This window comes from Haliotis cracherodii, unplaced genomic scaffold, assembly GCF_022045235.1.
Source record: "Haliotis cracherodii isolate W230 unplaced genomic scaffold, xgHalCrac1.p SCAF_17, whole genome shotgun sequence".
NCBI lineage: Eukaryota > Metazoa > Mollusca > Gastropoda > Lepetellida > Haliotidae > Haliotis > Haliotis cracherodii.
Window position 1 is genome coordinate 243414 of NW_027266272.1, and position 18526 is coordinate 261939.

General features: G+C 48.1%; 1 pseudogene; it reads left to right on the forward strand.

Annotated features, from left to right (window-relative positions):
• The first annotated feature begins 450 nt into the window (after positions 1-450).
• Positions 451-18171, forward strand: LOC139465085 (serine-rich adhesin for platelets-like; annotated as a pseudogene).
• Positions 18172-18526: the final 355 nt, after the last annotated feature.

Below are 18526 nucleotides of genomic sequence, written 5' to 3' on the forward strand. Positions count from 1 at the left end.
GGTGGATGTTCGCAAAGAGAAGTACCTACATATGTCGCTGGCTCTATGTGTTATCGTTGTCTATAGGCACGTGGGGGTACAGAGATGGGCTGCAGTGTCTTTTTATTCAGCTGCCACTGTGGCTCGTCCGAAGCCTGTGGTGTTCCTGCAGACATGAGGGGTATTCCCGTTTAGTTGATGGCGTCTGAGTGTTGTTAGGTTGTTATAGCTGTTGTTATAGCTGTTGTTATATAGGTTTTTATAGCGGTTGTTATATGGGTTGTTATTGTGGTTGTTACAGTTGTTACAGTGGTTGTAATAGAGGTTATTATAGCTGTTGTTATAGCTGTTGTTATAGAGGTTGTTATAGTGAATGTTGTAGAGGTTGTTATAGTGGTTGCTATAGGAGTTGCTGTAATGGTTCTTATAGTGGTCGCATTGAATTATTTATGAAAGGTTGTAAGCCCCACCATGAAGACACATGACGACGAGGTCCCAGTCAATACGAACATACGTAACGACCAGGGCCCAGCCAATGAGAAGTCACGTGACAGCAACGCCGCAGCCAATGAGATTCCACATGTCGGCAAGAGCCCGACTGATGAAACGGAAAGTCCTACCAAGGAGGAAGTAGCGTCATCCCCGAATGTAACACCTGCCATAAAGGTAAATGCTTCTGATACCTAGTGTTTGCATTGCTAGAATATTGCCTAAAGTGGCGTAAAACCATACTCACTCACTTATTGTCCGACACGCCTGTCCCCTGCCGTGATATCGCTGGGATATTGCTAAAAGCGGCGTAAAACCATAATCACTCACTCATTGTCCGACATGTGGAATAGTGTGTTTCAGTACATACGCTTTTATGACACAAAGCAAAGTGAAATATTTTCAGCATTTCAGATGTAACGGCAATTAACTCGAACTGCGTAGTAAGTAAGGATAAGATGTATGGATGAACAACTTCTTTATTACAATTAGAAGTTCATCCATATATCTTATCCTTACTTAGTACTCCAACATTAACTGCATTAACTCTTTATATCGACGTAGTAATGCCCCGAACTACAACAGCGTGGGCTGTGGTCGACTAATCGATATTGTGTTTACTTGTAAAGAGATCACGTATTAAAGAACACATTAAGGGAATTCAAAGAATGTCTTAGTTCAGCTAACTCTGAATGAAACAGAGTGTGTAGGGACACGGTACGACTATGTTTATCATGGTGCCGTTGTAAAAAGCGATCGTAGCGCCAAGGTGATCGTAACTCCCATACTTTGACATAGACTTACGACAGTCGTAGCGCTAAGGTTGTTTTGTACAACGGCACCCATATCAACAATAACATAAAGTACCCGTTGTTTTTACACATAATAGCACTGTTGGCACAGTGCATGCAGAAACCGCGCCCGTGGTTTTTACGCCAGGTCTACAAACGACGATGGTACATCCTAGCCTTGTTCTCCCTGATGGCGGGCCTACACGCCGGAGTTTGGAACCAATGGGGGCCTATAGCTAGGACCAGTGAACGCATGTATGGCTGGACGGACTCGGATATTGCGTTACTTGCCAACTGGGGACCAATCATGTTTCACCCTTCATGCCTAGCGTGGTCTTGGTTACTGGACACCAAAGGTACAGTAAACTACGTTTATTACGAACACGCTTATAACGAACTGACGGATATAACGAACTGTTAGTTGTCTCAGCCATTTGCTGTGTATATGCTCTATATATGCTTATTACGAACAACGGTTATAACGAACTAAAATTAGTGGTCCCTTTGAGTTCGTTATAACTAGTTTACTGTATTTGTTTTTGGCACTTATGTATGTGCTTGTGATAAGTGTCGGTGTAATTGAGCCGAAAACACCACATTTTTAATGTGAAGTTTACACGATATACGGCTTCTTCATTGGACGAGAGGCCGGTCACATAAGCTTATGAACGACACAATTTGACGTTCATACGTTTTTCACGAGACTGTATTCTTGAATGACGTAAACGCTGACGGACGACTTCCCCATTCCTGACAGCATACACACAGGCACGTTGTTTCTGATCACCAATGCATGGTTGTTCCTGTATATCTTCGCTACGACCCATCGTAGTGAACAAAGACCATCGTATCGGCCATCTTGCCGTCCTGTTCTTGATGTAAATGTATTACGACGCGGTGTCACTGTGACTGACGTACTGAGTACTAAATAACATAGTGTATACATCTACATCAATGAGGTAAAAGATAGTTATAAAAAACTGTTATAGGAATTTACCATCACTTTGTGGGAGTTCATACAATGTTTGGCCATCACTCTGTGAAGTTTCATAAACCAGTGGAGCGGTGGGGTAGCCCAGTGAAGACCCAGGGTCAATTCCAGATATGGGTACAACGTCTGTAGCCCATTTCTGTTGTCCCCCGCCGTGATATTGCTGGAATATTGCTAAAAGCTGCGTTAAACCATACTCACTCACTCACTCACTAGTTCTGTCGACCACGTATTGACATGCACTCTCGTGTAGATACATATGACGTATACCTACAACAATAAACACAACTCAATTGAAGCATTATTTCGAGGACACCTTATTGCTCCATGATGCTGGACACACTGTAGGGCTGGGAGGAGTCCAAATTTACTACCCCCCCCCCCCCCCCCCCCCCCCCACACACACACTTCCCCACCCCCCCCTATTACCTGACCTTACCCGGGTACCCGCTGTAGGTCTCAAGAGATAGGTCCAAATGTCCGACTTGGAATAGCCCTCGCAAAATGTAGTTAGATACACGTATAAAACGATCTAGTTATACACACACTGAAGTTGACTGAAGTTTTATCTTTATGCAAACATATGAAGTCAGAAGGAATGCAAAAATAAGTCACTTATAGTGTGACCATAGAGTTCTAGATAATGTTTGGCATTAAGCAATATATCACGTGATTAACCACGGGTCCGGATAGTCCTGTGGGTACCCGCTCCCTACTCAGTACCCACCCGACCCGAGTACCCGAGTTACCCGTCCCAGCACTAGGACACAGTGCTGCAGTGGTGTACTGGCCGGTGAGAACTAATACATGTTAAATCTTTTTAAATGTTATTTCAGGGTTACGTCCGACATGTCTGCTGGCGTCTGCCTTGATAGCAGCGGGGACAGGCATATGCTGTATCACCCAGTCACAGCCCACCTTCACCTGGTGAGGGGGCGGGGAGGGGGGGGGGGGGGAGTACAGGAGTTGGGGTCACACCTGTTGGGCTGCTGCAGTGAGTGTAGCAGTGTGTTCAGAGGAGGGTGTTTGAATGGATGGTGTGTTTATGTGTGTGTGTGTGTTTAGTGAGGTGGGTTGGATGTTGTCGGGGCGGGTAAGGGAGGGTGTTTTAATGGATGGTGTGTTTATGTGTGTGTGTGTGTTTAGTGGGGTGGGTTGGATGTTGTCGGGGCGAGTAAGGGAGGGTGTTGTTAGGGATGGTGTGTTTATGTGTGTGTGTATTTAGTGGGGTTGGGTTGGATGTTGTCGGGGTGGGTAAGGGAGGGTGTTGTTAGGGATGGTGTGTTTATGTGTGTGTGTGTGTTTAGTGGGGTGGGTTGGATGTTGTCGGGGCGGGTAAGGGAGGGTGTTGTTAGGGATGGTGTGTTTATGTGTGTGTGTATTTAGTGGGGTTGGGTTAGATGTTGTCGGGGTGGGTAAGGGAGGGTGTTGTAAGGGATGGTGTGTTTATGTGTGTGTGTGTTTAGTGGGGTGGGGTGGGGTGGATGTTGTCGGGGCGGGTAAGGGAGGGTGTTTTTAGGGATGGTGCGTTTATGTGTGTGTGTGTTTAGTGGGGTGGGTTGGATGTTGTCGGGGCGGGTAAGGGAGGGTGTTGTTAGGGATGGTGTGTTTATGTGTGAGTGTGTTTAGTGGGGTGGGTTGGATGTTGTCGGGGCGGGTAAGGGAGGGTGTTGTTAGGGATGGTGTGTTTATGTGTGTGTGTGTTTAGTGGGATTGGCTCGGATGTTGTCGGGGCGACTAAGGGAGGGTGTTGTTAGGGATGGTGTGTTTGTATGTGTGTGTGTGTTTAGTGGGGTGGGTTGGATGTTGTCGGGGCGGGTAAGGGAGGGTGTTGTTAGGGATGGTGTGTTTATGTGTGTGTGTATTTAATGGGGTTGGGTTGGATGTTGTCGGGGCGGGTAAGGGAGGGTGTTGTTAGGGATGGTGTGTTTATGTGTGTGTGTGTTTAGTGGGGTGGGTTGGATGTTGTCGGGGCGGGTAAGGGAGGGTGTTGTTAGGGATGGTGTGTTTATGTGTGTGTGTGTGTTTGGTGGGGTTGGTTGGATGTTGTCGGGGCGGGTAAGGGAGGGTGTTGTTAGGGATGGTGTGTTTATGTGTGTGTATGTTTAGTGGGGTGGGGTGGATGTTGTCGGGGCGGGTAAGAGAGGGTGTTGTTAGGGATGGTGTGTTTATGTGTGTGTGTGTGTTTAGCGGGGTGGGGTGGATGTTGTCGGGGCGGGTAAGGGAGGGTGTTGTTAGGGATGGTGTGTTTATGTGTGTGTGTGTGTTTAGTGGGGTGGGGTGGATGTTGTCGGGGCGGGTAAGGGAGGGTGTTGTTAGGGATGGTGTGTTTATGTGTGTGTGTGTTTAGTGGGGTGGGGTGGATGTTGTCGGGGTGGATGTTGTCGGGGCGGGTAAGGGAGGGTGTTGTTAGGGATGGTGTGTTTATGTGTGAGTGTGTTTAGTGGGGTGGGTTGGATGTTGTCGGGGCGGGTAAGGGAGGGTGTTGTTAGGGATGGTGTGTTTATGTGTGTGTGTGTTTGGTGGGGTGGGTTGGATGTTGTCGGGGCGGGTAAGGGAGGGTGTTGTTAGGGATGGTGTGTTTATGTGTGTGTGTGTTTGGTGGGGTGGGGTGGATGTTGTCGGGGCGGGTAAGGGAGGGTGTTGTTAGGGATGGTGTGTTTATGTGTGTGTGTGTTTGGTGGGGTGGGGTGGGGTGGATGTTGTCGGGGCGGGTAAGGGAGGGTGTTGTTAGGGATGGTGTGTTTATGTGTGTGTGTGTTTGGTGGGGTGGGGTGGATGTTGTCGGGGCGGGTAAGGGAGGGTGTTGTTAGGGATGGTGTGTTTATGTGTGTGTGTGTTTGGTGGGGTGGGGTGGGGTGGATGTTGTCGGGGCGGGTAAGGGAGGGTGTTGTTAGGGATGGTGTGTTTATGTGTGAGTGTGTTTAGTGGGGTGGGTTGGATGTTGTCGGGGCGAGTAAGGGAGGGTGTTGTTAGGGATGGTGTGTTTATGTGTTAGTGTGTGTTTTGTGGGGTGGGGTTGATGTTGTCGGGGCGGGTAAGGGAGGGTGTTGTTAGGGATGGTGTGTTTATGGGTGGGTGTGTTGTAAGGCAGGTGGGTGCTGTCAGGGGATGGTGTGTTTATGGGTGTGCTGTAAGGGGTGTCTGTTTTTAGACTGTCCGTGTGGTATAGTTCTTCAGGGTGGCGTGTTGCAGGTTTGTTCATACAGGCCACATATTGAACGGACTCGCCGGCCCTAACGGTAAAGGAGGTGTGGCAAAATTGTCGGCAGTTTGGTTTCCGCGCGAGGAGCGCACAACGTCAACGACTATAGGCTTTGTAGTCATTGGTCTGGGCCTAGGACTGACATTTCTGGTCGGTGAGTTAACTGTATTGCTTCGTTGCTCGATTCATTCCTAATTTGTGGTTGAACTGTGAGAGACATGAGCAGGTGCGCGTGCGTCGATGGCAGATAAAACAAGTGAGTAAAATGATTGTGTTCCCCCACTTTCTGCTCATCCGGCCTGGGGTTCTGGCAAAGAATCGGTGCCTGATGCCACACGAGGAATGGGTATCAGGGGACAGGGTGCTTCCGATGGGTCGTAAAACGATATTCACTCACTCATTACTCCAGATAATCTTTCCAAACGTTCGTGTATTTCAGGACCCCTGCTGGTGCCGGAAATGAAGACCTTCCCGACCAATGCCACATTCAGGTGAGACAACTCTGCCTCATAAACAGTGTAGCTCCTATACGTTTACCACTTTGAATGCTGATGATTCATTGAGGTGAGCAGGCGAAACATTGGCACCATCCGCCCCACCCCGTGACGACTGATACTAAGACAACGTCATACTTAAGGGGGTGACAAAGAAGCGTCCCCTGACGAATCCCAGTGACTTGGTCTGTGGTCTGTATACACGTGGTCGTCAAAGTAAACGTCAACGCATCGCTTTGGGCAGACCGTTCCCATTACGCTGTGACGACTTTGTGTCATTGTAATTCTGGAAGGTCAGTGATGCTGCATCATATGTGTTGTTCTTCAGATAGACGGAAGATGAGACTACAAAATCTATGGTAATGTTTAAAAAACAACAAAAGGGACAAAGATGCTTTATAGCGGGGCTGTGTGGTTACAGCTCGTCACCGTGACATGGTGACAAATGCTCATCCTGTACTCACATTGTTGTCCACAATGTTTACAGACAGCAGTGAAGGGTTTTTATAACAAGGTGTTTACGTGTGAGTGTATCTATTTATATTGCAGCTCCTTTGACAACGTCACATACCACGTTGGTAACACCACTGTAGGTAAGATCGCACCATCAGTCAGTACACGTCCTCGCACACTCAGTCAATGTGCGTCCTCACCCCATCAGTCAGTGTACATCCTCGCACCATCAGTGTACGTCCTCGCACCATCAGTGTACGTCCTCACACCATCAATCAGTGTACGTCCTCGTACCATCAGTCAGTGTACATCCTCGCACCATCAGTGTACGTCCTCGCACCATCAGTCAGTGTACATCCTCGCACACTCAGTCAATGTACGTCCTCGCACCATCAGTCAGTGTACGTCCTCGTACCATCAGTGTAGGTCCTCGCACCATCAGTGTACGTCCTCGCACCATCAGTGTACGTCCTCGCACCATCAGTGTACGTCCTCACACCATCAGTAAGTGTACGTCCTCGCACCATCAGTGTACGTCCTCGCACCATCAGTGTACGTCCTCACACCATCAGTCAGTGTACGTCCTCACACCATCAGTCAGTGTACATCCTCACGCCATCAGTCAGTGTACGTCAGTCAGTATACATCCTCGAACCATCAGTGTGCGTCCTCGCACCATCAGTGTACATCCTCGCACCCCATCAGTGTGCATCCTCGCAACATCAGTCAGTGTACGTCCTCGTACCATCAGTCAGTGTATGTCCTCGTACCATCAGTTAGTGTACGTCCTCGCACCATCAGTCAGTGTATGTCCTCGCACCATCAGTCAGTGTATGTCCTCGTACAATCAGTCAGTGTATGTCCTCGTACCATCAGTCAGTGTATGTCCTCGTACAATCAGTCAGTGTACGTCCTCTTACCATCAGTTAGTGTACGTCCTCGTACCATCAGTCAGAATACGTCCTCGCACCATCAGTGTGCGTCCTCGTACCATCAGTTAGTGTACGTCCTCGTTCCATCAGTCAGTGTATGTCCTCGTACCATCAGTCAGTATACGTCCTCGTACCATCAGTGTACGTCCTCGTACCATCAGTCAGTATATATTCTCGTACCATCAGTCAGTGTATGTCCTCGTACCATCAGTCAGTGTATGTCCTCGTACCATCAGTCAGTGTATGTCCTCGTACCATCAGTCAGTGTACGTCCTCGTACCATCAGTCAGTGTATGTCCTCACACCATCAGTCAGTGTTTGTCCTCGTACAATCAGTTAGTGTACGTCCTCGTACTATCAGTCAGTGTATGTCCTCTTACCATCAGTCAGTGTACGTCCTCTTACCATCAGTCAGTGTATGTCCACGTACCATCAGTTAGTGTACGTCCTCGTACCATCAGTGTACGTCCTCACACCATCAGTCAGTGTATGTCCTCGTACCATCAGTCAGTGTACATCCTCGCACCATCAGTGTATGTCCTCGCACCATCAGTCAGTGTACATCCTCGCACACTCAGTTAGTGTACGTCCTCGCACCATCAGTCAGTGTACGTCCTCGTACCATGAGTGTAGGTCCTCGCACCATCAGTGTACGTCCTCGCACCATCAGTGTACGTCCTCGCACCATCAGTGTACGTCCTCACACCATCAGTAAGTGTACGTCCTCGCACCATCAGTGTACGTCCTCTCACTATCAGTGTACTTCCTCGCACCATCAGTGTACGTCCTCACACCATCAGTCAGTGTACGTCCTCACACCATCAGTCAGTGTACATCCTCACGCCATCAGTCAGTGTACGTCAGTCAGTATACATCCTCGCACCAAATCAGTGTGCGTCCTCGCACCATCAGTCAGTATACATCCTCGCAGCATCAGTCAGTGTACGTCCTCGTACCATCCGTCAGTGTATGTCCTCGTACCATCAGTTAGTGTACGTCCTCGCACCATCAGTCAGTGTATGTCCTCGCACCATCAGTCAGTATACGTCTTCACACCATCAGTCAGTGTATGTCCTCACACCATCAGTCAGTGTATGTCCTCAAACCATCAGTCAGTGTACGTCCTCGCACCTTCAGTCAGTGTTCGTCCTCGCACCATCAGTCAGTGTATGTTCTCGTACCATCAGTCAGTGTACGTCCTCGCACCATCAGTCAGTGTATGTCCTCGTACCATCAGTCAGTGTACGTCCTCGTACCATCAGTCAGTGTATGTCCTCACACCATCAGTCAGTGTTTGTCCTCGTACAACTAGTTAGTGTACGTCCTCGTGCTATCAGTCAGTGTATGTCCTCGTACCATCAGTCAGTGTACGTCCTCGCACCATCAGTCAGTGTATGTCCACGTACCATCAGTCAGTGTATGTCCTCGTACAATCAGTCAGTGTATGTCCTCGTACCATCAGTCAGTGTATGTCCTCGTACCATCAGTCAGTGTACGTCCTCGTACCATCAGTTAGTGTACGTCCTCGTACCATCAGTCAGTATACGTCCTCGCACCATCAGTGTGCGTCCTCGTACCATCAGTTAGTGTACGTCCTCGTTTCATCAGTCAGTGTATGTCCTCGTACCATCAGTCACTATACGTCCTCGTACCATCAGTGTACGTCCTCGTACCATCAGTCAGTATATATTCTCGTACCATCAGTCAGTGTATGTCCTCGTACCATCAGTCAGTGTACGTCCTCGTACCATCAGTGAGTGTATGTCCTCGTACCATCAGTCAGTATACGTCCTCGCACCATCAGTGTGCGTCCTCGTACCATCAGTTAGTGTACGTCCTCGTTTCATCAGTCAGTGTATGTCCTCGTACCATCAGTCACTATACGTCCTCGTACCATCAGTGTACGTCCTCGTACCATCAGTCAGTATATATTCTCGTACCATAAGTCAGTGTATGTCCTCGCAACATCAGTCAGTGTATGTCCTCGTACCATCAGTCAGTGTACATCCTCGTACTATCAGTTAGTGTATGTCCTCGTACCATCAGTCAGTGTATGTCCTTGTACCATCAGTCAGTGTATTTCCTCGTACCATCAGTCAGTGTATGTCCTGGTACAAGCAGTTAGTGTACGTCCTCGTACTATCAGTTAGTGTATGTCCTCGTACCATCAGTCAGTGTATGTCCTCGTACCATCAGTCAGTGTATGTCTTCGTACCATCAGTCAGTGTATGTTCTCGTACCATCAGTCAGTGTACGTCCTCGTACCATCAGTCAGTGTATGTTCTCGTACCATCAGTCAGAGTATGTCCTCGTACCATCAGTTAGTGTACGGCCTCCTACCATCAGTGTACGTCCTCACACCATCAGTCAGTGTATGTCCTCGTAACATCAGTCAGTGTATGTCCTCGTACCATCAGTCAGTGTATGTCCTCGTACCATCAGTGTATGTCCTCGTACCATCAGTCAGTGTATGTCCTCGTACCATCAGTCAGAGTATGTCCTCGTACCATCAGTTAGTGTACGGCCTCCTACCATCAGTGTACGTCCTCACACCATCAGTCAGTGTATGTCCTCGTAACATCAGTCAGTGTATGTCCTCGTACCATCAGTCAGTGTATGTCCTCGTACCATCAGTGTATGTCCTCGTACCATCAGTCAGTGTATGTCCTCGTACCATCAGTCAGTGTATGTCCTCGTACCATCAGTCAGTGCACGTACTCACACCATACCATCAGTCAGTGTACGTCCTCACACCACACCATCAGTCAGTCTACATCAGTCAGTGCACGTCCTCACACCACACTATCAGTCAGTGTACACCAGTCAGCGCACGTCCTCACACCACACCATCAGTCAGTGTAGGTCCTCACACCACACCATCAGTCAGTCTACACCAGTCAGTGCACGTCCTCACACCACACCATCAGTCAGTGTACGTCCTCACACCACACCATCAGTCAGTGTACATCAGTCAGTGTAAATCCTCACACCGCACCATCAGTCAGTCTACACCAGTCAGTGCACGTCCTCACACCACACCATCAGTCAGTGTACGTCCTCACACCACACCATCAGTCAGTGTACATCAGTCAGTGTACGTCCTCACACCACACTATCAGTCAGTGCACGTCCTCACACCACACCATCAGTCAGTGCACGTCCTGACACCACACCATCAGTCTGTCTACATCAGTCAGTGCACGTCCTCACACTACACCATCAGTCAGTGTACATCAGTCAGTGTACGTCCTCACACCACACCATCAGTCAGTGTACATCAGTCAGTGCACGTCCTCACACCACACCATCAGTCAGTGTACGTCCTCACACCACACCATCAGTCAGTGTACGTCCTCACACCGAAGCATCAGTCAGTGTACGTCCTCACACCACACCATCAGTCAGTGCACGTCCTCACACAGTAAGTCAGCGTACATCAGTCAGTGCACGTCCTCACAACACACCATCAGTCAGTATACGTCCTCACACCACACAATCAGTCAGTGTACGTCCTCACACCACACCATCAGTCAGTGTACGTCCTCACACCACACCATCAGTCAGTGTACATCAGTCAGTGTACGTCCTCACACCACACCATCAGTCATTCTACATCAGTCAGTGCACGTCCTCACACCACACCATCAGTCAGTGTAGGTCCTCACACCACACCTTCAGTCAGTGTACGTCCTCACACCTCACCATCAGTCAGTGCACGTCCTCAAACCACACCATCAGTCAGTCTACATCAGTCAGTGTACGTCCTCACACCAAACCATCAGTCAGTGTACGTCCTCACACCACACCATCAGTCAGTGTACATCAGTCAGTGCACGTCCTCACACCACACCATCAGTCAGTCTACATCAGTCAGTGTACGTCCTCACACCACACCGTCAGTCAGTGTACGTCCTCACACCACAGCATCAGTCAGTGTACATCAGTCAGTGTACGTCCTGACACCACACCATCAGTCAGTGTACATCAGTCAGTGCACGTCCTCACACCACACCATCAGTCAGTCTACATCAGTCAGTGTACGTCCTCACACCACACCATCAGTCAGTCTACATCAGTCAGTGTGCGTCCTCACCTTACACCATCAGTCAGTGTACGTCCTCACACCACACCAACAGTCAGTGCACGTCCTCACACCCCACCATCAGTCAGTCTACATCAGTCAGTGTACGTCCTCACACTACACCATCAGTCAGTGTACGTCCTCACACCACATTATCAGTCAGTGTACGTCCTCACTCCACACCATTAGTCAGTGTACGTCCTCACACCACACCATCAGTCAGTGTACGTCCTCACACCACACCATCGGTCAGTGTACGTCCTCACACCATCAGTCAGCGTACACCAGTCAGTGCACATCCTCACACCACACCATCAGTCAGTATACTTCCTCACACCACACCATCAGTCAGTCTACATCAGTCAGTATACGTCCTCACACAAAACCATCAGTCAGTGTACATCAGTCAGTGCACGTCCTCACACCACACCATTAATCATTGTACATCAGTCAGTGCACGTCCTGAAATCACACTATCAGTTAGTGTAGGTCCTCACACCACACCATCAGTCAGTGTACATCAGTCAGTGCACGTCCTCACACCACACCATTAATCATTGTACATCAGTCAGTGCACGTCCTGAAATCACACTATCAGTCAGTGTAGGTCCTCACACCACACCATCAGTCAGTGTACGTCCTCACTCCGCACCATCAGTCAGTCTACATCAGTCAGTGTACGCCCTCACACCACACCATCAGTCAGTGTTCGTCCTCACACCACACCATCAGTCAGTGTACGTCCTCACACCACACCATCAGTCAGTGTACGTCCTCACACCACACCATCAGTCAGTGCACATCAGTCAGTGCACGTCCTCACACCACACCATTAATCATTGTACATCAGTCAGTGCACGTCCTGAAATCACACTATCAGTCAGTGTACGTCCTCACACCACACCATCAGTCAGTGTACGTCCTCACACCACACCATCAGTCAGTGTACGTCCTCACACCACACCATCAGTCAGTGTACGTCCTCACACCGCACCATCAGTCAGTGTACGTCCTCACACCACACCATCAGTCAGTGTACGTCCTCACACCACACCATCAGTCAGTGTACGTCCTCACACCACACCATCAGTCAGTGTACGTCCTCACTCCGCACCATCAGTCAGTGTACGTCCTCACACCACACCATCAGTCAGTGTACATCAGTCAGTGTACATCAGTCAGTGTACGTCCTCACACCACACCATCAGTCAGTGTACGTCCTCACACCTCACCATCAGTCAGTGTACGTCCTCACACCACATCATCAGCCAGTGTACGCCCTCACACCACACCATGAGTAAGTGTACGCCCTCACACCACACCATCAGTCAGTGTACGTCCTCACACCACACCATCAGTCAGTGTACGTCCTCAAACCACACTATCAGTCAGTCTACATCAGTCAGTGTACGTCGTCTCACCACACCATCAGTCAGTGTACGTCCTCACACCTCACCATCGGTCATTGTCCGTCCTCACACCACACTATCAGTCAGTCTACATCAGTCAGTGTACGCCCTCACACCACACCATCAGTCAGTGTACGTCCTCACACCACACCATCAGTCAGTGTACGTCCTCAAACCACACCATCAGTCAGTGTACATCCTCACACCCCACCATCAGCCAGTGTACGCCCTCACACCACACCATCAGTCAGTGTACGCCCTCACACCACACCATCAGTCAGTGTACGTCCTCACACCACACCATCAGTCAGTGTACGTCCTCACACCACATCATCAGTCAGTGTACGCCCTCACACCACACCATCAGTCAGTGTACGTCCTCACACCACACCATCAGTCAGTGTACGTCCTCACACCACACCATCAGTCAGTGTACGCCCTCACACCACACCATCAGTCAGTGTACGTCCTCACACCACACCATCAGTCAGTGTACGTCCTCACACCACACCATCAGTCAGTGTACGCCCTCACACCACACCATCAGTCAGTGTACGTCCTCACACCACACCATCAGTCAGTGTACGTCCTCACACCACACCATCAGTCAGTGTACGCCCTCACACCACACCATCAGTCAGTGTACGTCCTCACACCACATCATCAGTCAGTGTACGCCCTCACACCACACCATCAGTCAGTGTACGCCCTCACACCACACCATCAGTCAGTGTACGTCCTCACACCACATCATCAGTCAGTGTACGCCCTCACACCACACCATCAGTCAGTGTACGTCCTCACACCACATCATCAGTCAGTGTACGTTCTCACACCACACCATCAGTCAGTGTACGTCCTCACACCACACCATCAGTCAGTGTACGTCCTCACACCACACCATCAGTCAGTGTACGTCCTCACACCACATCATCAGTCAGTGTACGCCCTCACACCACACCATCAGTCAGTGTACGTCCTCACACCACACTATCAGTCAGTGTACGCCCTCACACCACACCATCAGCCAGTGTACGTCTTCACACCACACCATCAGTCAGTGTACGCCCTCACACCACATCATCAGTCAGTGTACGCCCTCACACCACATCACCAGTCAGTGCACGTCCTCGCACCAGTCAGTGTTCGTCCCCGTACCAGTCAGTGTAGGCACATACTATATGTGTGTACCGTGCGCACTTGTGCTCCAGGCTGACGCTGGGTGGCTGGGGTTCTACGGCTTCCTGGCAGCTGCTGCTACTGGTATCATCGTTGGAAGGTGGGCAATTGACATGATGACACGACTATAGCTATTGAATAGTGTTTTGTTATATCAGAAAGCAGAACAAGTAAGTAAGTGAATTTAAAGAGTGAGAGTGAGAGCGAGGGTTAGTCAAGAGAGAGAGAAAGTGCAAAGTGCAAACTACTTTAACAGGTTGATCCAGACAGGGTTTAATGTGATATTGTAACGACGGTAACCTCTTTAACAGGTTTGTCAAGAGATGGTTTAATGTGTTATTGTAACCATGGTAACTTCTTTAACAGGTTTGTCAAGAGACTATTTAATGTGATATTGTAACCACGGTAACTACTTTAACAGGTTTGTCAAGAGAGTGTGTAATGTGATATTGTAACCATGGTAATTACTTTAACATGTTTGTCAAGAGAGGGTTTAATGTGTTATTGTAACCATGGTAACTACTTCAACAGGTTTGTCAAGAGACTATTTAATGTGATGTTGTAACCACGGTAACTACTTAACAGGTTTGTCGAACGAGGGTTTAATGTTATATTGTAACCATGGTAACTACTTTAACAGGTTTGTCAAGAGACTATTTAATGTGATGTTGTAACCACGGTAACTACTTTAGCAGGTTTGTCGAACGAGGGTTTAATGTTATATTGTAACCATGCTAACTACTTTAACAGGTTTGTCCAGAGGAGGTTTAATGTGATATTGTAACCATGCTAACTACTTGAAAAGGTTTGTCAAGAGAGGGTTTAATGTGATATTTTAACCATGCTAACTACTTTAACAGGTTTGCAGACCGATTTCAGCGCAGACTACGTCTGATCCTCGTCCTGCTTGATGTTCTGGCATTGCTGAGTTTCCTCTGGATGATTTTACTCATCCTTAACATCATCCTCAGGACAAGAGGCAGGCGACATTCCTTATCACCCGACTCCCTAAGAAATGATGTACAGAATATTGTGTTTGTAATTTATGAAATAGATTATACATGTGAAACCTAAAGATATCACATTTCTAGATTGTTCTAATCTGGTAACTAATCGTATACAATTTAAGAAATTATTTCATTATTTAAAATTTGCCCCACATGAAAATAGAGTGGACTTATTGGTGGCACGTGGTCCTGTGCACAGCGCACGGGTATCAAATCAGGCGAAGTTGAGTGAGTGAGTTGGGTTTTACGCCGCTTTTAACAGTATTCCAGTTATATCACAGCGTGTCAGCTTAATGTGGGAGGAAAGCCTGAAGTGATCCAGTTCGCTGAAACCCCTGAGCACGGGTATGGTGCTGACAAACCTAGAAACCTAATCGGGGCGAACCGGGATTCGAACCCACGATCATAAGTTTCTGGCGTGCCGAAGGGACGCAACTCTGAACAGCGAACCGCGGCGCCTTAGAAAACTGGGCCACCCGTGCCCCCCGGCGAAGTTTAGCAGCGTAGTTCGCGAAGAGTCCTTGGATGAGTGACCATCGTTGGTCCAGAGAGTCCTTGGATGAGTGACCATCGTTGGTCCAGAGAGTCCTTGGATAAATGACCATCGTTGGTCAAGAGAGCCTTTGGATGAGTGACCATCGTTGGTCCAGAGAGCCCTTGGATGAGTTACCATCGTTGGTCCAGAGAGTTTCTAGTGCTTCAGTCCTGCCCCCACATTGAAGCACATGTGGTGTCTCCTTGGGCAAGGGACTGTGTTCGAAATATGCCTCTGTTCACCCAGCAGTGAATGGGTACCCGTAAGGGATGAAATGGTATTGCCACTGTATTATTATTATTTTATAATGTACAGTTAAAATACAAAATGCAGCAAAGAGGGTTTGGTGATCCTGGCACAATCAGGTTGGTTAGGCTCATCATCAGCTCAGGGCCCTTGCCCCCTCTACACGCTGCCCAGACAGCGAATGGGACTTTTCGGAGAATGTGAAGACTCCCCAACACTACAGCTTTCTGCATTACCAAGATTGTCAGAAGGGCTGTATTCCTGGTAGCAAACCTGGGTACTCTCCCAATGTCAGTCAACAGATTGGGAGGTACCAAACCTAAGGCACCGAGAACGATGGGGAGTCGGACAACTTGGTACTTAGGATGCAAGCGTGACATTTCGAAAGCGAGGTCTGCATATTTGCCATGTTTTTCCTCAATCTTGTCAATCACATTAGTGTCAAAAGTGTCAATGATATAAATGATTTCATTGGATTTATCAAAAAGGACAAGATCAGGTTTGTTGGCCTGGATATGTCTGAGGCTGTATACGGGCCTATTCCAAAGGATTTTGTATTTATTATTTTCCATGACGTGTCGTACCATGGATGGACCTCTGTGTCAAAATCACAAGCATGGCGAAGACGGTAATAAAATGATCGAGCCACCCCATCATGTCGCTTAAGATACTGTGTCTGTGCCAAAGCTGGGCATCCACTCACAATTGGAAGTGAATGGTCCTGAGCAGCAAACAGAAAGCCTTCTGTTTCACTTTTCAGGCCAGACGACTTCATTCAAGTGAAGGACTCTGCAGGATTGCTGATCTTCTCAACACACTGCAGATAAACTCGATGCAGTGGTCGTTCAGAAAGCCTGTGGTGGATCTATTGTCTGACATTTTATTATTATTATTATTATTATTATTATTATTATCATCATTGTTATTATTATTATAGATTGTGGTTGGTTACTGAAAGAAAGTGGTTGTGAATATTGTTTGTATGTGTTTCAGAAGAGCTGTATGCCGCGAACATTGTAAAGAGTATTGTGAATGGAGCGGACAGTCCCTTGTTTTTCGAGCTGGTGTGTGAAGTCTCGTATCCTGTGGCTGAGGGCATCACCAACCTCAGTCTGACTGCCTTCAACAATGTCGCATCCTCATATTCCTCGGGGTTCTCTCCATCAGAAATATTGGTGCGTATTAACAAGACGTTTGTAATGTCTCCAACTTAAGATTTTAAATGATTCGCCCTGACCCTGGTCTTGGCTTGTCAGCACCTGCCCGTGCTCGTGGGGCTCGGTGGTACGTACCTGAACATTAAGCTGCCTCGCCGTGATATACTGTAACACTGTTTAAAGTGTTATCAGTTAGTGCAGATAACTCACGAACCACACACATATGACCATAACCAGTTACCTCAATACATGCTGTACATATCCTTGTGTGACACACCTCAACATGTATGCGACATCACTCCCTTACTCTTCTCATCTTCGTATCGAAACTGGTAGACACAAAATGGAACCTAGAGAGGAACGAGTTTGCAAAGCATGTAAATACAATTATGTTGAGGATGAGCACCATTTTATTCTAATATGCAAATGTTACCAGATTCTGAGGGCAGAATTTATACCAAGAAAATATTATGAATTTCCAACAATGCGAAAGTTCAACATTCCAATGTCATCTGTCCATCGAGCAATTGTATAAAGTCTTTCTTTGTTTATTGTTAAAGTCATGTATCTTTGACAATCATTGTGAAATACATAGATGTGATCCGCAAACTTCAACTGTACATTTTCCGTTTGTATTATGGGCCTATGGCCTACAATACACTTGAATGCTCACTCCCTCATACTCACTCCCTCACTCACCCTGTACTGGCGTCAGTCCAAGCTCACTCCCTCACTCACTCTGTACTGGCGTCAGTCCAAGCTCACTCCCTCACTCACTCTGTACTGGCGTCAAACCATGCTCCCTCCCTCACTCACTCTGTACTGGCGTCAAACCATGTTCATTCCCTCACTCACTCGGTACTGGCGTCAAACCATGCTCACTCCCTCACTCACTCGGTACTGGCGTCAAACCATGCTTACTCCCTCACTCACTCGGTACTGGCGTCAAACCATGCTCACTCCCTCACTCACTCTGTACTGGCGTCAAACCATGCTCACTCCCTCACTCACTCTGTACTGGCGTAAAACCACGCTCACTCCCTCACTCACTCGGTACTGGCGTCAGGTCAAGCTCCCTCGCTCACTCTCTCTGTTCAGGCACTGTATGGATGAACTGGTTTCTCATCGCCGCGTTCTCCGTCTCCATCATGTTGCTGGTGCTGCTTGGGGAGGGGAGGAAGCGGTCGGATGTCGACGTCCAGAAACGTGAACAGGAGAAGTGAACATTCGTCATCGTACTGTACGTGGATTGAGTCACATCAAAACGGGTTCATGTCTGTGTGTGACAGTGAACTGCAACTGGTGATTAGTGGTGTGTTTATTGTATTGTATTGCTATACTGGTGTGTGTGGACAAAGGCTGTGAAACTGTGAGGAGCTTTGGAGCCTTAGGGCCTGTAGTTTATTTAAGTAAATATCTATTAAGCATTATTTAAATAATGTGATAAACATAACTTTCATATTTATAAACAGTAGGATTAGACCTTTCAAATGGTTAGTACATGTAGTCGAAAAGGTGGTTTACAAGCGGATAGATTCCGGATAAATGTAGGCTTCATCTGTCACCATGGACTCTCTG